Consider the following 22662-nt stretch of genomic DNA (forward strand, 5'->3'; position numbering starts at 1 on the left):
TAGTCAAAAGACCTTTTGCAAATTATGTCGTAGTTCACGCTTTAGTTCTACTGTTTTAGATATGTTCCTAGAGAAAATATAGTTGAAAGTTGATAGTAGCGATTATGCGATCAGTAGAAAGCTTATGTCCTTAATGCACTGCTCAGTGTGCTGAACCCCAAACGTCGTTTGTGGATGTTGCGAACATCGGACATACACGTTTTGATAACTACATGATAGTTCAGTTAAACGGTTTAGAGTTGAGGCACTAAAGACGTTTTCGAAACGTCACGGAACATATGAGATGTTTCGAGGGCTGAAATTGGGATTTCAGGCTCGTGCCCACGTCAAGAGGTATGAGACCTCCGACGATTTTCTTAGCCTGCAAACTAAGGGAGAAAAGCTCAATCGTTGAGCTTGTGCTCAGATTGTCTGAGTGCAACAATCACTTGAATCGAGTGGGAGTTGATCTTCCAGATGAGATAGTGATGTTTCCCCAAAGTCATTGCCACCAAGCTGCTAGAGCTTCGTGATGAACTATAACATATCAAGGATAGAGATGATGATCCTTGAGGTATTCGCGTTGTTTGACATCGCGAAAGTAGAAATCAAGAAGGAGCATCAATTGTTGATGGTTGATGAAACCACTAGTTTCAAGAAGGGCAAGGGAAAGAAGGGATACTTCATGAAACGGCAATTCAGCTGCTGCTCAAGTGAAGAAACCCAAGGTTGAACCCAAACCCGAGACTAAGTGCTTCTGTAATAAAGGGAACAGCCACTGGAGCAGAATTACCCTAGATACTTGGTAGATGAGAAGGCTGGCAAGGTCGATAGAAGTATATTGGATATACACTATGTTAATGTGTACTTTACTAGTACTCCTAGTAGCACCAGGGTATTAGATACCGGTTCGGTTGCTAAGTGTTAGTAACTCGAAATAAAAGCTACGGAATGAAACGGAGACTAGCTAAAGGTGAGCTGACGATATGTGTTGGAAGTGTTTCCAAGTTTGATGTGATCTAACATCGCACGCTCCCTATACCATCAAGATTAGTATTAAACCTGAATAAGTGCTCTTGCACCTATAGGAATGGTTTATTGAATCTTGATCGTAGTGATACACATTTTCATGCCAAAAGATATAAGATAGTAATGATAGTACCACTTGCTTGTGGCACTGCCATGTAAGTCATATTGGTATAAAACGCATGAAGAAGCTCCATGTTGATGGATCTTTGGACTCACTCGTTTTTGAAAAGTGTGAGACATGCGAACCATGTCTATTGGTGTATATGCATGAAGAAACTCCATGCAAATGGACCGTTTGGACTCAACTGATTTTGAATCACTTGAGATATGCAAATCATACCACATGGGCAAGATGACTGAAAAGCCTCGTTTTCAGTAAGATGGAACAAGATAGCAACTTGTTGGAAGTAACACATTTTGATGTGTCCAATCCAATGAGTGCTGAGGCATGCAGTGAATATCGTTATGTTCTTACTTCACAGATGATTCGAGTAGATGTTGAGAATATTTACTTGATGAAACACAAGTCTGAATTATTGAATGGTTCAAGTAATTTCAGAGTGAAGTAGCAGATCATTGTGACAAGAGGATAAAATGTCTATGATATGATCATAGAGATGAATATCTGAGTTACGAGTTTTGGCACACAATTAAGACATTGTGGAAATTGTTTCGCAATTAATACCGCCTGGAACACCATAGTGTGATGGTGTGTCCGAACATCATAGTTGCACCCTATTGGATATGGTGCGTACCATGATGTCTCTTATCGAATTACCACTATCGTTCATGGGTTAGGCATTAGAGACAACCACATTCACTTTAAATAGGGCACCACATAATTCCCTTGAGATGACACCGTATGAATTATGGTTTAGAGAAACCTAAGTTGTCGTTTCTTGAAAGTTTGGGGCTGCGACGCTTATGTGAAAAAGTTTCAGGCTGATAAGCTAGAACCCAAAGCGGATAAATGCATCTTCATAGGACACCCAAAACAGTTGGTTATACCTCCTAATTCAGATCCGAAAGCAATATGAATTGTTTCTAGAATCGGGTCCTTTCTCGAGGAAAGGTTTCTCTCGAAAGAGTTGAGTGGGAGGATGGTGGAGACTTGATGAGGTTATTGAACCATCACTTCAACCAGTGTGTAGCAGGGCACAGGAAGTTGTTCCCGTGGCACCTACACCAATTGAAGTGGAAGCTTATGATATTGATCATGAAGTTTCGGATCAAATCACTGCCGTACCTTGTAGGGTGACAAGGATACGTACTACTTCAGAGTGGTACGGTAATCCTGCCTTGGAAGTCATGTTGCTAGACAACAATGAACCTACGAGCTATGGAGAAGCGATGGTGGGCCCGGATTCCGATAAATGGCTTGAGGCCATAAAATCCGAGAGAGGATCCATGTATGAAAACAAAGTGTAGACTTTGGCAGAACGGCTCGATGGTCGTAAGGCTGATGAGTACAGATGGATTTCAAAAGGAAGACGGACAATGATGGTAAATGTCACCATTAAGAAAGCTCGACTTGTCGTTAAGATGTTTTCCGACAAGTTCAAGGAGTTGACTACGATGAGATTTTCTCACTCGTAGCGATGCTAAGAGTCTGTTGGAATTATATTAGCGATTACTGCATTATTTATGAAATCTTGCAGATAGGATGTCAAAACATTGTTTCCTCGACGATTTTCTTGAGGAAAGGTTGTATGTGATACAACCGGAAGGTTTTGTCAACCCCGAAAGATGCTAATAAGTATGCAAAGCTCCAGCAATCCTTCTAAGGACTGGAGTAAGCATCTCGGAGTTGGAATGTGCGCTTTGATAAGATGATCAAAGATTTTGGTGTATACAAAGTTTATGAGAAACTTGTATTTCCAAAGAAGTGAGTGGGAGCACTATAGAATTTCTGATGAGTATATGTTGTTGACATATTGTTGATCAGAAATGACGTAGAATTTCTGGAAAGCATATAAGGTTATTTTGAAAGTGTTTTTCAATGGAAAGCCTGGATTAAGCTACTTGAACATTGAGCATCAAGATCTATAAGGATAGATCAAAATGCTTAATAATACTTTCAAATGAGCACATACCTTGACATGATCTTGAAGGTGTTCAAGATGGACCAGTCAAAGAAGGAGTTCTTGCCTGAGTTGTAAGGTACGAAGTTAAGACTTAAAGCTCGACCATGGCAGAATAGAGAGAAAGGACGAAGGTCGTCCCCTATGCTTAAGACGTAGGCTCTTCAGTATGCTATGTTGTGTACCGCACCTGAAGTGTGCCTTGCCATGAGTCAGTCAAGGGGTACAAGAGTGATCCATGAATGGATCACTGACAACGGTCAAAGTTATCCTTGGTAACTAGTGGACTAAGGAATTTTCTCGATTATGGAGGTGGTAAAAGAGTTCGTCGTAAAGGTTACGTCGATGCAAGCTTAACACCTATCCGGATAGCTCTGAGTAGAGACCGGATACATATAATGGAGCAATAATTTAGAATAGCTCAAAGTAGAACAGTTATTTGGAATAGCTCCAAATAGAGCGTGGTAGCTGCATCTAGGAGATGACATAGAGATTTGTAAAGCACACACGGATCTGAAAGGTTCAGACCCATTGACTAAAACCTCTCTCACAAGCAACATGATCAAACATAAAACTCATTTGAGTGTTAATCACATAATGATGTGAACTAGACTACTGACTCTAGTAAACTCTTGGGTATTAGTCACATGGCGATGTGACCTGTGAGTGTTAATCACATGGCGATGTGAACTAGATTATTGACTCTAGTGCAAGTGGGAGACTGTTGGAAATATGCCCTAGAGGCAATAATAAATAAGTTATTATTATATTTCTTTGTTCATGATAATAGTCTTTTATTCATGCTATAACTGTATTATCCGGAAATCGTAATACACGTGTGAATACATAGACCACAATATGTCCCTAGTGAGCCTCTAGTTGACTAGCTCGTTGTGATCAATAGATAGTCATGGTTTCCTGGCTATGGACATTAGATGTCGTTGATAACGGGATCACATCATTAGGAGAATGATGTGATGGACAAGACCTAATCCTAAGCATAGCACAAAGATCGTGTAGTTCGTTTGCTAGAGCTTTGCCAATGTCAAGTATCTCTTCCTTTGACCATGAGATCGTGTAACTCCTGGATACCGTAGGAGTGCTTTGGGTGTATCAAGCGTCACAACGTAACTGGGTGACTATAAAGGTGCACCACAGGTATCTCCAAAAGTATCTATTGTTTGCGGATCGAGACTGGGATTTGTCACTCCGTGTAAACGGAGAGGTATCTCTGGGCCCACTCGGTAGGACATCATCATATGCGCAATGTGACCAAGGAGTTGATCACGGGATGATGTGTTACGGAACGAGTAAAGTGACTTGCCGGTAACGAGATTGAACAAGGTATCGGTATACCGACGATCGAATCTTGGGCAAGTAAAATACCGCTAGACAAAGGGAATTGAATACGGGATCGATTGAGTCCTTGACATCGTGGTTCATCCGATGAGATCATCGTGGAACATGTGGGAGCCAACATGGGTATCCAGATCCCGCTGTTGGTTATTGACCGGAGAACATCTCGGTCATGTCTGCATGTCTCCCGAACCCGTAGGGTCTACACACTTAAGGTTCGATGACGCTAGGGTTATAAAGGAAGCTTGTATGTGGTAACCGAATGTTGTTCGGAGTCCCGGATGAGATCCCGGACGTCACGAGGAGTTCCGGAATGGTCCGGAGGTAAAGATTTATATATAGGAAGTCCTGTTTCGGCCATCGGGACAAGTTTCGGGGTCATCGGTATTGTACCGGGACCACCGGAAGGGTCCCGGGGGCCCACCGGGTGGGGCCACCTGCCCCGGGGGGCCACATGGGCTGTAGGGGGGTGCGCCTTGGCCTACATGGGCCAAGGGCACCAGCCCCAAGAGGCCCATGCGCCTAGGGAACCCTAGAGGGAAGAGTCCTCGAGGGGGAAGGCACCTCCGAGGTGCCTTGGGGAGGATGGACTCCTCCCCCCCCTCTTGGCCGCACCCCTTTCTTGGAGTAGGGGGCAAGGCTGCGCCTCCCCCCTCTCCCCTGCCCCTATATATAGTGGAGGGAAGGGAGGGCATCCATACCTGAGCCCTTGGCACCTCCCTCCCTCCCGTGACACCTCCTCCTCTCCCGTAGGTGCTTGGCGAAGCCCTGCAGGATTGCCACGCTCCTCCACCACCACCACGCCGTTGTGCTGCTGTTGGATGGAGTCTTCCTCAACCTCTACCTCTCTCCTTGCTGGATCAAGGCGTGGGAGACGTCACCGGGCTGTACGTGTGTTGAACGCGGAGGTGCCGTCCGTTCGGCACTTGATCATCGGTGATTTGAATCACGACGAGTACGACTCCATCAACCCCGTTCACTTGAACGCTTCCGCTTAGCGATCTACAAGGGTATGTAGATGCACTCTCTTTCTACTCGTTGCTGGTCTCTCCATAGATAGATCTTGGTGATTCGTAGGAAAATTTTTGAATTTCTGCTACGTTCCCCAACAGTGGCATCATGAGCTAGGTCTATTGCGTAGATTCTTTGCACGAGTAGAACACAAAGTAGTTGTGGGCGTTGATGTTGTTCAATATGCTTACCGTTACTAGTCCAATCTTGTTTCGACGGTATTGTGGGATGAAGCGGCCCGGACCGACCTTACACGTACTCTTACGTGAGACAGGTTCCACCGATTGACATGCACTTGGTGCATAAGGTGGCTAGCGGGTGCCAGTCTCTCCCACTTTAGTCGGAACGGATTCGATGAAAAGGGTCCTTATGAAGGGTAAATAGCAATTGGCATATCACGTTGTGGTCTTGCGTAGGTAAGAAACGTTCTTGCTAGAAACCCATAGCAGCCACGTAAAACATGCAACAACAATTAGAGGACGTCTAACTTGTTTTTGCAGGGTATGCTATGTGATGTGATATGGCCAAGAAGAATGTGATGAATGATATGTGATGTATGAGATTGATCATGTTCTTGTAATAGGATTCACGACTTGCATGTCGATGAGTATGACAACCGGCAGGAGCCATAGGAGTTGTCTTTATTTTTTGTATGACCTGCGTGTCATTGAAGAACGCCATGTAACTTACTTTACTTTATTGCTAAACGCGTTAGCCATAGAAGTAGAAGTAGTCGTTGGCGTGACAACTTCATGAAGACACGATGATGGAGATCATGATGATGGAGATCATGGTGTCATGCCGGTGACGATGATGATCATGGAGCCCCGAAGATGAAGATCAAAGGAGCTAAATGATATTGGCCATATCATGTCACTACTATTTGATTGCATGTGATGTTTATCATGTTTATGCATCTTGTTTGCTTAGAACGACGGTAGTAAATAAGATGATCCCTTACAAAATTTCAAGAAGTGTTCTCCCCTAACTGTGCACCGTTGCTACAGTTCGTCGCTTCTAAGCACCACGTGATGATCGGGTGTGATGGATTCTTACGTTCACATACAACGGGTGTAAGACAGTTTTACACAGCGAAAACACTTAGGGTTAACTTGACGAGCCTAGCATGTGCAGACATGGCCTCGGAACACGGAGACCGAAAGGTCGAGCATGAGTCGTATAGTAGATACGATCAACATGAAGATGTTCACCGATGATGACTAGTCCGTCTCACGTGATGATCGGACACGGCCTAGTTGACTCGGATCATGTGATCACTTAGATGACCAGAGGGATGTCTATCTGAGTGGGAGTTCATAAGATGAACTTAATTATCCTGAACATAGTCAAAAGACCTTTTGCAAATTATGTCGTAGTTCACGCTTTAGTTCTACTGTTTTAGATATGTTCCTAGAGAAAATATAGTTGAAAGTTGATAGTAGCGATTATGCGGACAGTAGAAAGCTTATGTCCTTAATGCACTGCTCAGTGTGCTGAACCCCAAACGTCGTTTGTGGATGTTGCGAACATCGGACATACACGTTTTGATAACTACGTGATAGTTCAGTTAAACGGTTTAGAGTTGAGGCACCAAAGACGTTTTCGAAACGTCGCGGAACATATGAGATGTTTCGAGGGCTGAAATTGGGATTTCAGGCTCGTGCCCACGTCAAGAGGTATGAGACCTCCGACGATTTTCTTAGCCTGCAAACTAAGGGAGAAAAGCTCAATCGTTGAGCTTGTGCTCAGATTGTCTGAGTGCAACAATCACTTGAATCGAGTGGGAGTTGATCTTCCAGATGAGATAGTGATGTTTCTCCAAAGTCATTGCCACCAAGCTGCTAGAGCTTCGTGATGAACTATAACATATCAGGGATAGATATGATGATCCTTGAGGTATTCGCGATGTTTGACACCGCGAAAGTAGAAATCAAGAAGGAGCATCAATTGTTGATGGTTGGTGAAACCACTAGTTTCAAGAAGGGCAAGGGAAGAAGGGATACTTCATGAAACGGCAATTCAGCTGCTGCTCAAGTGAAGAAACCCAAGGTTGAACCCAAACCCGAGACTAAGTGCTTCTGTAATAAGGGGAACAGCCACTGGAGCAGAATTACCCTAGATACTTGGTAGATGAGAAGGCTGGCAAGGTCGATAGAAGTATATTGGATATACATTATGTTAATGTGTACTTTACTAGTACTCCTAGTAGCACCAGGGTATTAGATACCGGTTCGGTTGCTAAGTGTTAGTAACTCGAAATAAAAGCTACGGAATAAACGGAGACTAGCTAAAGGTGAGCTGACGATATGTGTTGGAAGTGTTTCCAAGTTTGATGTGATCTAACATCGCACGCTCCCTCTACCATCAAGATTAGTATTAAACCTGAATAAGTGCTCTTGCACCTATAGGAATGGTTTATTGAATCTTGATCGTAGTGATACACATTTTCATGCCAAAAGATATAAGATAGTAATGATAGTACCACTTGCTTGTGGCACTGCCATGTAAGTCATAATGGTATAAAACGCATGAAGAAGCTCCATGTTGATGGATCTTTGGACTCACTCGTTTTTGAAAAGTTTGAGACATGCGAACCATGTCTATTGGTGTATATGCATGAAGAAACTCCATGCAAATGGACCGTTTGGACTCACTTGATTTTGAATCACTTGAGATATGCAAATCATACCACATAGGCAAGATGACTGAAAAGCCTCGGTTTCAGTAAGATGGAACAAGATAGCAACTTGTTGGAAGTAACACATTTTGATGTGTGCAGTCCAATGAGTGCTGAGGCATGCAGTGAATATCGTTATGTTCTTACTTCACAGATGATTCGAGTAGATGTTGAGAATATTTACTTGATGAAACACAAGTCTGAATTATTGAATGGTTCAAGTAATTTCAGAGTGAAGTAGAAGATCATTGTGACAAGAGGATAAAATGTCTATGATATGATCATAGAGATGAATATCTGAGTTACGAGTTTTGGCACACAATTAAGACATTGTGGAAATTGTTTCGCAATTAATACCGCCTGGAACACCATAGTGTGATGGTGTGTCCGAACATCATAGTTGCACCCTATTGGATATGGTGCGTACCATGATGTCTCTTATCGAATTACCACTATCGTTCATGGGTTAGGCATTAGAGACAACCACATTCACTTTAAATAGGGCACCACATAATTCCCTTGAGATGACACCGTATGAATTATGGTTTAGAGAAACCTAAGTTGTCGTTTCTTGAAAGTTTGGGGCTGCGACGCTTATGTGAAAAAGTTTCAGGCTGATAAGCTAGAACCCAAAGCGGATAAATGCATCTTCATAGGACACCCAAAACAGTTGGTTATACCTCCTAATTCAGATCCGAAAGCAATATGAATTGTTTCTAGAATCGGGTCCTTTCTCGAGGAAAGGTTTCTCTCGAAAGAGTTGAGTGGGAGGATGGTGGAGACTTGATGAGGTTATTGAACCATCACTTCAACCAGTGTGTAGCAGGGCACAGGAAGTTGTTCCCGTGGCACCTACACCAATTGAAGTGGAAGCTTATGATATTGATCATGAAGTTTCGGATCAAATCACTGCCGTACCTTGTAGGGTGACAAGGATACGTACTACTTCAGAGTGGTACGGTAATCCTGTCTTGGAAGTCATGTTGCTAGACAACAATGAACCTACGAGCTATGGAGAAGCGATGGTGGGCCCGGATTCCGATAAATGGCTTGAGGCCATAAAATCCGAGAGAGGATCCATGTATGAAAACAAAGTGTAGACTTTGGCAGAACGGCTCGATGGTCGTAAGGCTGATGAGTACAGATGGATTTCAAAAGGAAGACGGACAATGATGGTAAATGTCACCATTAAGAAAGCTCGACTTGTCGTTAAGATGTTTTCCGACAAGTTCAAGGAGTTGACTACGATGAGATTTTCTCACTCGTAGCGATGCTAAGAGTCTGTTGGAATTATATTAGCGATTACTGCATTATTTATGAAATCTTGCAGATAGGATGTCAAAACATTGTTTCCTCGACGATTTTCTTGAGGAAAGGTTGTATGTGATACAACCGGAAGGTTTTGTCAATCCCGAAAGATGCTAATAAGTATGCAAAGCTCCAGCAATCCTTCTAAGGACTGGAGTAAGCATCTCGGAGTTGGAATGTGCGCTTTGATAAGATGATCAAAGATTTTGGGTTGTACAAAGTTTATGAGAAACTTGTATTTCCAAAGAAGTGAGTGGGAGCACTATAGAATTTCTGATGAGTATATGTTGTTGACATATTGTTGATCAGAAATGACGTAGAATTTCTGGAAAGCATATAAGGTTATTTTGAAAGTGTTTTTCAATGGAAAGCCTGGATTAAGCTACTTGAACATTGAGCATCAAGATCTATAAGGATAGATCAAAATGCTTAATAATACTTTCAAATGAGCACATACCTTGACATGATCTTGAAGGTGTTCAAGATGGACCAGTCAAAGAAGGAGTTCTTGCCTGAGTTGTAAGGTACGAAGTTAAGACTTAAAGCTCGACCACGGCAGAATAGAGAGAAAGGACGAAGGTCGTCCCCTATGCTTAAGACGTAGGCTCTTCAGTATGCTATGCTGTGTACCGCACCTGAAGTGTGCCTTGCCATGAGTCAGTCAAGGGGTACAAGAGTGATCCATGAATGGATCACAGGACAACGGTCAAAGTTATCCTTGGTAACTAGTGGACTAAGGAATTTTCTCGATTATGGAGGTGGTAAAAGAGTTCGTCGTAAAGGTTACGTCGATGCAAGCTTAACACCTATCCGGATAGCTCTGAGTAGAGAACCGGATACATATAATGGAGCAATAATTTAGAATAGCTCCAAGTAGAACAGTTATTTGGAATAGCTCCAAATAGAGCGTGGTAGCTGCATCTAGGAGATGACATAGAGATTTGTAAAGCACACACGGATCTGAAAGGTTCAGACCCATTGACTAAAACCTCTCTCACAAGCAACATGATCAAACATAAAACTCATTTGAGTGTTAATCACATAGTGATGTGAACTAGACTACTGACTCTAGTAAACTCTTGGGTATTAGTCACATGGCGATGTGACCTGTGAGTGTTAATCACATGGCGATGTGAACTAGATTATTGACTCTAGTGCAAGTGGGAGACTGTTGGAAATATGCCCTAGAGGCAATAATAAAAGTATTATTATTATATTTCCTTGTTCATGATAATTGTCTTTTATTCATGCTATAACTGTATTATCCGGAAATCGTAATACACGTGTGAATACATAGACCACAATATGTCCCTAGTGAGCCTCTAGTTGACTAGCTCGTTGTGATCAACAGATAGTCATGGTTTCCTGGCTATGGACATTGGATGTCGTTGATAACGGGACCACATCATTAGGAGAATGATGTGATGGACAAGACCCAATCCTAAGCATAGCACAAAGATTGTGTAGTTCGTTTGCTAGAGCTTTGCCAATGTCAAGTATCTCTTCCTTTGACCATGAGATCGTGTAACTCCTGGATACCGTAGGAGTGCTTTGGGTGTATCAAACGTCACAATGTAACTGGGTGGCTATAAAGGTACACTACGGGTATCTCTGAAAGTGTCTGTTGGGTTGGCACGAATCGAGATTGGGATTTGTCACTCCGTGTAAACGGAGAGGTATCTCTGGGCCCACTCGGTAGGACATCATCATAATGTGCACAATGTGACCAAGGGGTTGATCACGGGATGATGTGTTACGGAACGAGTAAAGAGACTTGCCGGTAACGAGATTGAACAAGGTATCGGTATACCGACGATCAAATCTCGGGCAAGTACAATACCGCTAGACAAAGGGAATTGTATACGGGATCGATTGAGTCCTTGACATCGTGGTTCATCCGATGAGATCATCGTGGAACATGTGGGAGCCAACATGGGTATCCAGATCCCGCTGTTGGTTATTGACCGGAGAACGTCTCGGTCATGTCTGCATGTCTCCCGAACCCGTAGGGTCTACACACTTAAGGTTCGATGACGCTAGGGTTATAAAGGAAGCTTGTATGTGGTAACCGATTGTTGTTTGGAGTCCCGGATGAGATCCCGGACGTCACGAGGAGTTCCGGAATGGTCCGGAGGTAAAGATTTATATATAGGAAGTCCTGTTTCGGCCATCGGGACAAGTTTCGGGGTCATCGGTATTGTACCGGGACCACCGGAAGGGTCCCGGGGGCCCACCGGGTGGGGCCACCTGCCCCGGGGGGCCACATGGGCTGTAGGGGGTGCGCCTTGGCCTACATGGGCCAAGGGCACCAGCCCCAAGAGGCCCATGCGCCTAGGGAACCCTAGAGGGAAGAGTCCTCGAGGGGGAAGGCACCTCCGAGGTGCCTTGGGGAGGATGGACTCCTCCCCCCCTCTTGGCCGCACCCCTTTCTTGGAGTAGGGGGCAAGGCTGCGCCTTCCCCCTCTCCCCTGCCCCTATATATAGTGGAGGGGAGGGAGGGCATCCACACCTGAGCCTTTGGCGCCTCCCTCCCTCCCGTGACACCTCCTCCTCTCCCGTAGGTGCTTGGCGAAGCCCTGCAGGATTGCCACGCTCCTCCATCACCACCACGCCGTTGTGCTGCTGCTGGATGGAGTCTTCCTCAACCTCTCCCTCTCTCCTTGCTGGATCAAGGCGTGGGAGACGTCACCGAGCTGTACGTGTGTTGAACGCGGAGGTGCTGTCCGTTCGGCACTTGATCATCGGTGATCTGAATCACGACGAGTACGACTCCATCAACCCCGTTCACTTGAACGCTTCCGCTTAGCGATCTACAAGGGTATGTAGATGAACTCCCCTTTCTACTCGTTGCTGGTCTCTCCATAGATAGATCTTGGTGTTACGTAGGAAAATTTTTGAATTTCTGCTACGTTCCCCAACAAGTGGAGACTTGATGAGGTTATTGAACCATCACTTTAACCAGTGTGCAGCAGGGCACATGAAGTTGTTCCCGTGGCACCTACACCAATTGAAGTGGAAGCTTATGATATTGATCATGAAGTTTCGGATCAAGTCACTCACCTCGTAGGGTGACAAGGATATGTACTACTTCAGAGTGGTACAGTAATCCTGTCTTGAAGGTCATGTTGCTAGACAACAATGAACCTACGAGCTATGAAGAAGCGATGGTGGGCCCAAATTCCGACAAATGGTTAGAAGCCATGAAATCCGAGATAGGATCCATGTATCAGAACAAAGAATGGACTTTGGTGGACTTGCCAAATGATCGGCAAGCCATTGAGATAAATGGATCTTTAAGAAGAAGATGGACGTGGATGGTAATGTCACCATCTATGAAGCTCGACTTGTGGCGAAGAGTTTTTCACAAGATCAAGGAGTTGACTACGATGAGATTTTCTCATCCGCAGCGATGCTTAAGTCCGTTGGATTCATGTTAGCATTAGCTGCATTTATTAAATCTGGCAGATGGATGTCAAAACGAGTTTCCTTACCAGTTTTCGTAAGGAAAGGTTGTATGTAATACAATCAGAAAGGTTTTGTCGATCCTAAGGATGCTAAAAGGTATGCTAGCTCTAGCGATCCTTCCATGGACTGGAGTAAGCATCTCGGAGTTGGAATGTGCACTTTGATAAGATGATCAAAGATTTTGGGTTTATACAAAGTTTATGAGAAACTTGTATTTCCAAAGAAGTGAGTGGGAGCACTATAGAATTTCTGATAAGTATATGTTGACACATTGTTGATCAGAAATGACGTAGAATTTCTGGAAAACATATAGGGTTATTTGGAAAGTGTTTTCAATGGAAAGCCTGGATTAAGCTACTTGAGCATTGAGCATTAGGATCTATAAGGATAGATCAAAACGCTTAATAGTACTTTCAAATGAGCACATACCTTGACATGATCTTGAAGGTGTTCAAGATGGATCAGTCAAAGAAGGAGTTCTTGCCTGAGTTGTAAGGTATGAAGTTAATACTTAAAGCTCGACCACGGCAGAATAGAGAGAAAGGTCGAAGGTCGTCCCCTATGCTTAGACATAGGCTCTACAGTATGCTATGCTGTGTACCGCACCTGAAGTGTGCCTTGCCATGAGTCAGTCAAGGGGTACAAGAGTGATCTAAGAATGGATCATAGTACAACGGTCAAAGTTATCCTTAGTAACTAGTGGACTAAGGAATTTTTCTCGATTATGGAAGTGGTAAAAGAGTTCGTCGTAAAGGGTTACGTCGATGCAAGCTTAACACCTATCCGAATAGCTCTGAGTAGAGATACCGGATACGTATAATGGGGCAACAATTTAGAATAGCTCCAAGTGGAACAGTTATTTGGAATGGCTCCAAATAGAACGTGGTAGCTACATCTAGGAGATGACATAGAGATTTGTAAAGCACACACGGATCTGAAAGGTTCAGACCCGTTGACTAAAACCTCTCTCACAAGCAAAACATGATCAAACCTCAGAACTCATTGAGTCTTAATCACATGATGATGTGAACTAGTTTACAGACACTAATAAACTCTTTGGATGTTGGTCACATGGCGATGTGACCTATCAGTGTTAATCACATGGCGATGTGAACTAGATTATTGACTCTAGTGCAAGTGGGAGACTGTTGGAAATATGCCCTAGAGGCAATAATAAATTAGTTATTATTATATTTCCCTGTTCATGATAATCGTTTATTATCCATGCTATAATTGTATTGATAGGAAACTCAGATACATGTGTGGGTACATAGACAACACCATGTCGCTAGTAAGCCTCTAGTTGACTAGCTCGTTGATCAATAGATGGTTATAGTTTCCTGACCATGGACATTGGATGTCGTTGATAATGGGATCACATCATTAGGAGAATGATGTGATGGACAAGACCCAATTCTAAGCCTAGCACAAAGATCGTAGTTCGTATGCTAAAGCTTTTCTAATGTCAAGTATCATTTCCTTAGACCATGAGATTGTGCAACTCCCGGATACCGTAGGAATGCTTTGGGTGTACCAAACGTCACAATGTAACTGGGTGGCTATAAAGGTGCATTACAGGTATCTCCGAAAGTGTCTGTTGGGTTGGCACGAATCGAGACTGGGATTTGTCACTCCGTGTAAACGGAGAGGTATCTCTGGGCCCACTCGGTAGGACATCATCATAATGTGCACAATGTGACCAAGGGGTTGATCACGGGATGATGTGTTACGGAACGAGTAAAGAGACTTGCCGGTAACGAGATTGAACAAGGTATCGGTATACCGACGATCGAATCTCGGGCAAGTACAATACCGTTAGACAAAGGGAATTGTATACGGGATCGATTGAGTCCTTGACATCGTGGTTCATCCGATGAGATCATCGTGGAACATGTGGGAGCCAACATGGGTATCCATATCCCGCTGTTGGTTATTGACCGGAGAACGTCTCGGTCATGACTACATGTCTCCCGAACCCGTAGGGTCTACACACTTAAGGTTCGATGACGCTAGGGTTATAAAGGAAGTTTGTATGTGGTTACCGAATGTTGTTCGGAGTCCTGGATGAGATCCCGGACATCACGAGGAGTTCCGGAATGGTCCGGAGGTAAAGATTTATATATGGGAAGTCCTGTTTTGGTCGCCGGAAAAGTTTCGCACTTTACCGGTATTGTACCGGGAGTGCCGAAAGGGGTCCGAGGGTCCACCGGGGGGGGGTCCACCTGCCCCGGGGGGCCACATGGGCTGTAGGGGGTGCGCCTTGGCCTATATGGGCCAAGGGCACCAGCCCCAAGAGGCCCATGCGCCAAGGAAACTTGGGGAGGGAAGAGTCCTCAAAGGGGGAGGCACCTCCGAGGTGCCTTGGGGAGGATGGACTCCTCCCCCCTCTTGGCCGCATCCCTTCCTTGGAGGAAGGGGCAAGGCTGCGCCTCCCCCCTCTCCCTTGCCCCTATATATAGTGGAGGGGAGGGAGGGCATCCATACCAGAAGCCCTGGCGCCTCCCTCCCTCCCGTGACACCTCCTCCTCTCCCGTAGGTGCTTGGCGAAGCCCTGCTGGACTACCACGCTCCTCCACCATCACCATGCCGTTGTGCTGCTGCTAGATGGAGTCTTCCTCAACCTCTCCCTCTCTCCTTGCTGGATCAAGGCATGGGAGACGTCACCGGGCTGTACGTGTGTTGAACGCGGAGGTGCCGTCCGTTCGGCACTTGGTCATCGGTGATTTGGATCACGACGAGCACGACTCCATCAACCCCGTTCACTTGAACGCTTCCGCTTAGCGATCTACAAGGGTATGTAGATGCACTCTCCTTCCCCTCGTTGCTGGTTTCTCCATAGATAGATCTTGGTGACACGTAGGAAAATTTTGAATTTCTGCTACGTTCCCCAACAGGGACATGGCGATTTGGTGCCCGGGCACATATGGTCCCGATATCCTGTGCGTTCACTTCAGTTTTGGGATGCGTGAAAGTCACATTTATTAGTTAGGTGTGGACCGTGGAATAGGAGGTAATGCAGATATACAGTATGGAACAGTACGATACGATAGACGAGCGCGAGCGAATTTTAAATCTTTTGGACGCTTCCGTGCGGTTGAGATTCTGGACCATGGCGCAGGAAAGTTCGTTGTGGCGGTACGTGTTATTCTAGGGCGCTCGCTAGTTTCAGCGCTAGCAGCGAGCCGCCCTTTCGCCTCGGCGCCATCCATGGGGGGCTCGGCACCTCTTACTGAGCCAAAAGTTCCTGAGCGACAGTGAAAGGCGGAGACCCGCAGCCTCCGCGACCTCCCGCGGCACCAGCGCAGCCGCCATGGCCGCTGCGATCATCGGGCCGGCTGCGGTCTTCTCATTCAGTGGACTTCTGCATCGACGTACGCACGCACTTTCTCGCCCATGGTGAGGAAAAGGTCGACTGGGTGCGGCAACCGGCAAGAAAGGGAAGCCACAACGGTGGTCGACATGGCGGTCATGGATGTTTAGCTTTGGGTAAGCTCCTGCTCGGTGTCGCCGCTGCAGGAGCACAATGTGGACGTCGTCCTCATCCCCGGACCGGGCGCTAGGACGGCTAGCACGTAGCAGTACTGCTGTTCTGGCCGCGGGCGCGCAGAGTTCAAGCAGCTCGTCTGCCTTCCTCGGAGTCTTCTAAGGTGGAGGGGCCGCCATATTCCTCGCAGAGACACGCCGCCTAAACCCCATTGTCTGTGTCTTCCTCGACGTAACCTTCACCTTCTACGTACCTCTCTCTCCCGGCCCGTCGCGCTCATTCCTCACCCAGGCCAGCCTCGCCATGCTGCTCTTTCACGGCGAGCAACTACATGTCTTATGTCTACAGGGAACACAAACCCATCAACCTTCCTGCAAAGATCCAAGCCCATTGCATCCTGCACAGTGTGCGACATGGGGTAACTGCCAGGAACAGTCAAACAGAAACACATGCAGTGTAGCCAACCAATCCGCTGGTTATCCTGCGTGAACTACGGTCCATGAAGATTCAGGAAAATATCAGGGTCGTTATTTCTATGGACCGGGATCGTTGACGCTCCCTTCAACTAGCAGCAATAAATGCGGTGGGCTGGTTGAAGCTTTTATCCAAATACACATCAGATACGACGCATAAATACGGGACATTGTTGGGATCTCGAGAAGTAGCGACGGCAGGGATACCGAGAGTATCTAAGACCGGGCTCAGAACAGAATTTCCGAGGGCACATGCCCATTCCTTCCGCCTCCGTGGTGGTCAAGAATGAGGGGAAGACGTCGGCTTCGCACATCCATTGCTCCTTCGAGAAGAAACAACACATAAAAATACATAAACACCCCACTTCGGCCTGATAGATGGAACCACGGGAAGGGGAAGCCTGTATCGAGAAACAAAATGATAATTAGGTTGGATCATTGTCGGTAGCCCCAGGCCAGACGCCTAATCCTACATCGAGGGCATAAGAAGAGATGGGAGCTCCTATTCTACGCAGCGGATGCTAGGAAGACGCGGCGCGCACCCCCAGCGCGCCATTTTTGGCTGGCCCGTATGTGGGACGGGCCCCCCATTTTTGTTTTTCTCTTTTCTTTTCCCTTTTTGTTTCTTTTTGCTTCTTCTAATCTAACTCCGGATTTCAAAAAATAAAAAATGTTCTAAATTTTATGAAATTGCCTAAGATTTTCTTTTCATGAATTTCAAATATGTTTGCAATTTTCTAAAAAATGTTAACAAACTAAAAAACGTTCAAAAAAATTAAAAATTGTTGCCAAAATTTAAAAGTCTTCATTGATTCTAAAAATGTTAACAAATTGAAAAGTTATTCTTAAAATTTAATAAATATTCAAGAATTAGAAATATATTTACAAATTCAAAAAAATTCATGCATTTCAGATATTGTTCCCAAATTTTAAAAAGTGTTTGTCGATTAAAATAATGTTTACAATATTATTATTTTTAAGTATTTTAAAATCATTTTCTAAATTATAAAAAAGTTCAATAATTTATAAAATGTTCGCGAGTCCAAAAATGCTTGTAGAAATTTAAAAATATCATAAATTTCAAGAAAAAGTTTGTGAGTTTCAACAATGTTCACTAATTTTAAAAAATGTTTGACAGTTTGAAATTTTGTCAAGAATTTCAGAAAACTGTTCTCGAATTAATAATATATTCACGAAGTGAAAAAATGCTTGTGAGTTTGAAAACTGTTCATGACTTAAAAAAAACAGTACCAAGTTTGGAAAAAAAATGTTCATGATTAAAAATTGTTCTCAAATACAGAAAATATTCACAATTGTAAGATATATTTGCGAATTCGATAAACCTTTGCCAAATGAAAGAGAAGAATATTAAGGGAAGAAAAATAAAAATAAAAGAACAAACGAAAATAAAAAAACAATATTTTTTTGAAAGAAATATACAGAGAAAACTAGACTCGAAAGATTCCGTAACCTCCCTAAACCGAAATAGCAAATCTGCCATCCTATTTGGGCCGCCGAATATTTTTTTCTTTTTTTGAATTTTCAGGGGGGGGAGGGAGAAGTAATCCTCCCCACATGAATGGTATTCATTTGTTGCCTATAGGCTTTGCAGCCTAATCTATACTACTATTAAACAATCAAACTAATTCTTTCTTAACACCACACGACAGAGGTACATAATTTGATTAGCACCGCACGATTAGACCCACTAAATTTAATCTAATGGCTAGTTTTAACTTAATCTGTTATCTGATGTGCACTTAGTAATTTAGGTTGGCTGAACGTGCTTCACCGCGGAGAAATATACGAAGCACCGGCCCGCACATTGGCAGTCCCTACAACCACGCAAGGGCAGGAAAAAAAAAGCCATCGCAATATGATCCCCTCGCTCGCTAACTGCCCTGCGAGGCCGCGACCCACGCCGCCTACCTCTGGTCACCGGACGAGGGTCGAACTCCTACTCCACATGCGCCGCCGCCTGACCCTCCTCCGCCACCATAACCGTCGCAGAACCGACCAGTGCGCGGCGCCTCTCCCACCGTGACTCGCGACGCCAGCAGCACCTCCCACCCCCTCCTATCATCTCCCTATCCCTACCCAGCGGACGACCATGCACGCCCTTGATCCGGATGGCACCGCCGAGCCCATGGTTCTCCTCCCCAGGTCACCGGATGCAGCCAAGATCCGTCCCGTCCTCCCACATCGGCAACCATGGTAGTCCTCTGCACCCAAGCTTTGCCCATAAGCTCCATGTGCATTAGCAGATTTCAGACGGCGATTTGGATCGAGCAAGCCACGGGACTTGCCGGCAACACCCAGTCTTTGATCTGGTTTGTTCTTCGTCTCAGGTGATTTTTTTCTCCGGAAAGTAATTTGGAACTTAAAAAGTGATTTTTGAAATGGTTCATGCAAGCTGAATTTTACCTATCCTGCATTCACGAAAATTTACGAATAGGACAATCGTGTTTGCTTTCAGACGTTCTGGTGTACCAAATCCATCTGCACTGCATACATTGGGATTGAAACGATGCCATGATAGTGGGCATTCACGCTTCAGGTATGAGATCAGCTCAATCATCTCCAATTAGTTTCTTTCTTGTTATCGAGGTCTAGAACAATAGTCTTTGAACAAGGGGTGTATGGAGTACATGGTTTGGACCCCTCTACAGATTGAAACATTTTCGTGATACATAGTTTACAATTTTCACAACTTTCCAGTTGTATTTGATTGAATAATAGCATGAGCTTACAATTCGCAAGTGTGCGATTTGATTTCGCATATTTATTTGACAAGTCTGACAATATTTTAATTTTCAGTTTCTTCTAGGGGAACGGCCTATTGTTTAGTATACCTCATATCCCAGGCAATTTGTATGAGGACAAAAGGATTATCCAAGATCTCCGTAAAGAGAAAATAGCTTAGAGAGGAAGATCCGCACATAGATGGATCACCGATGTGATAATAACATATTTGAATTTTAAATTTGTGAATAATCTCGATGCAGTACATGTCACGAGTTTAATTCTTATGGAAATAAGAAATATTGATACCACAGAAAATTTTGTTTTTAGCTTTGTAGTTTATGGTCTGAAGCAACAACTTCAGATAAAAGATTCTTCAAGTTGGCTTTTACTTTGAAGTTATTAGATAACATACTTCAAATTATTTAATATATGATATTGCCTTGCATCATATCTGTAGGTAGTAATAAAGTGTCTTATTTATCCAGTTAATACTTTCTTGCTATTGAATCTTGGTATCTAGATTTGAAGTGATGTTTTTCCATATTACATGACTTCCAAAATATTGTGCGTATGACACTACAAAATTTTTGTTGCATATATGCATCCATGTCAGATTTCCCACATTTACATGAGAAGAAACCATGCTTCTATATAGGGGAAGTTGCGCAAGATTTGAAGCGTGGTTTAAATTAGTAGGTTTGGTCTCCTGATAGATATTTGTACTTTTATGATAACCATGTTATCTCAAGGATCGTGCTTCACTATTAATTTTCGATGTCATTCCTGGCAGATTTCTTAACTCAGCATCATTGGATCGAAGATGGTTAGGAGGTTGAAGATATGTCGCGTGAAAGGCGTGGGGAGGCAAGGACGGGACACGCAGGACGCTGCAGTGGAGGACGAACACCACAGCAAGGTATGTGCAGAGAACAACCACCATCGTGAAGTCACGACTCCTCTCTTGCATGTCCACTTCTCCTTGGCTGCCTGGTCATCATCATATCACAAATCAAAGTTTTCTTATTGCGAACTAGAGAAGATAAATTTGATGGTTGTAACTTGCCTGAAGTGCAAGGTCTAATTCTATTATGTGTTGAGTTTATTAGCAAGATTGGTCCGTTTTGATACAATTTCATTCTGGTTGCCATCTACAAGTTACTGTTGCATCACAGTAATTTATTCGGAAGCAATTATAATTGAGATTGAGATTTTCTGGGTAGGTTGTCACAAGTATTTAACTTATGATTTCAGTTTGAGATACAACCGGCAATCTGAAATCAGTACTGCTGCTCAGACAATCTAGAGGGGTTATAAAATTTCTTCGCAAAGCTTGTACACAAGCTTAAGAATATGCCTGCTACTTCTTTTTTTAGGGAAATAAAATGCCTGCTACTTTGGGATATTGTGGTGTTATTAAATGACCGCTTCATAAATCATAATATGAGATGGAGTTTGATCAACCAAAAATGAAGAATATTGGAACAAAAAGACGAAGAATATTGGTCAACCAAAGGCAAATTCACTTCAGCCCAAATTCATTTGATGTTGCAACTTTTTCTTAGTTCTTTAAGATTGATTTTAGATGGAGAGCCGGCCCAGTTTGGATGCCAATGTTGGTTTTTAGATCAGTTAATGGTTCATTGCAACATATGTTCTCCATATAATTTGATATGCAAGGTTTTGATGCATAGTAATAGTGAATTTGGGCTGAAGGGAAGCAAGAGCAGCTAGCAGTAGCAGTTATAACTGAAGTAATAATGGGCACTTCTCTCTTTTCTGAACAAAACTTGATTTTCTCATAGTAAATAGTCCTTTACTGAATTTAGTTGATACATAAATGGTTATTTACTGAACAATACTTGTATGTGGGTAGGTACGGTGGTGATGAAGTTTTAAAATGGTCCATTGCCCAACAAGGGCATCCTAATTTCTTACTGGAATATACTGTAACAATATGATATCGAAATTTCAAATGGTTGTATATTTGACCCATACTATGATAGACCAAGGCCTGCGTGGACATGTTGTTCACATACTATAATTCATTTACAGGAGATTGTAAAAATTTAGGCACCATGTGTTGAGAAATTGTGCATTGAGATAAAAGATTATATAATTGATGCAAAGGCATGTGATATATATTTGTTTCAGGAAGTATGTTGATTCATGGAGAATGATATTATAAATTATTAGTATGATTTATGAATTAGGTGTTGTGCACAACATGATTTTTTTTTGAGAAATCTATCCTACATCTGGTTATGTTTCAAATCAGGTGTTTTTGTCCAAACGTGCGTTGCACGTGCAAGCTTACTAGTACAAGATAGGGTTCAAGTGAACCAGAAGTACAAGGAGGCACAAGAGGAAGAAATAAAGCAAAAACAACACATGGCGAGGGGGGACGACAGGGTGAAAGACTGCAAATTCTCGCTCCGCCTCCCGGGTCGCTCTCCTCGGGCGACTCTGGAGGCCGCCGCCGCCACCTACCCTCCGCCCCTCTCCACCACTCCCTCCCCTCGCCATCGCTGGAGGAGGCCACGGGGCGAAGCCTAGCGACGGACGGCGGCGGCGAGGTACCTCCTGCATCGACCACCTCCCACCTGCTCCTTCAAGATCCAACCCGAAAGCTCCGCCGACATGGCCATGGCGGGCTCCCCGAGCCGGTCTCTCCCTCCCTCTCTCGTGCTGGATCTGGCATGCCAGCCTCCGGATCCGCCCTCCTCCTGCTCGGGGGGGCTGTCCGTGGCCGGATTCGGACCCGACGCCCTCCCGCTTGGCTGCCTCAGCCCCGGCTGGCTGGCTCTCGTCCCTCTCCACCGTTGGCATCGACCACCTCCGCCTCCCCATGCTGCACTGCGAGCTGGCTCCGGCAGCGCCCGAGACCGGTGGTTTTCCCCACCGCGTTCGTGCCCTGCCATGTTGGCTGCCATGGCAGGGTCCGATCTGGATGTCTTTGCCCCTGCGCTCCGTCCCGTGCTCTGCCACGGGCCTCCTCCCTCGTCCTCCACCGCCGCCCGTTCTGTTGTCGTTGTGCTCCTCCGCGCGCTCGCCAAA

At 44.4% G+C, this 22662-nt stretch overlaps 1 long non-coding RNA gene across 1 annotated transcript; it reads left to right on the forward strand.

Annotated features, from left to right (window-relative positions):
- The first annotated feature begins 18736 nt into the window (after positions 1 to 18736).
- LOC123133899 (uncharacterized) lies at positions 18737 to 21789 on the forward strand. The gene is made up of 3 exons (XR_006465426.1): positions 18737 to 19211; positions 19340 to 19420; positions 20399 to 21789. It is a non-coding gene; the product is annotated as an uncharacterized lncRNA (long non-coding RNA).
- Positions 21790 to 22662: the final 873 nt, after the last annotated feature.

This window comes from Triticum aestivum, chromosome 6B (genome assembly GCF_018294505.1).
Source record: "Triticum aestivum cultivar Chinese Spring chromosome 6B, IWGSC CS RefSeq v2.1, whole genome shotgun sequence".
NCBI lineage: Eukaryota > Viridiplantae > Streptophyta > Magnoliopsida > Poales > Poaceae > Triticum > Triticum aestivum.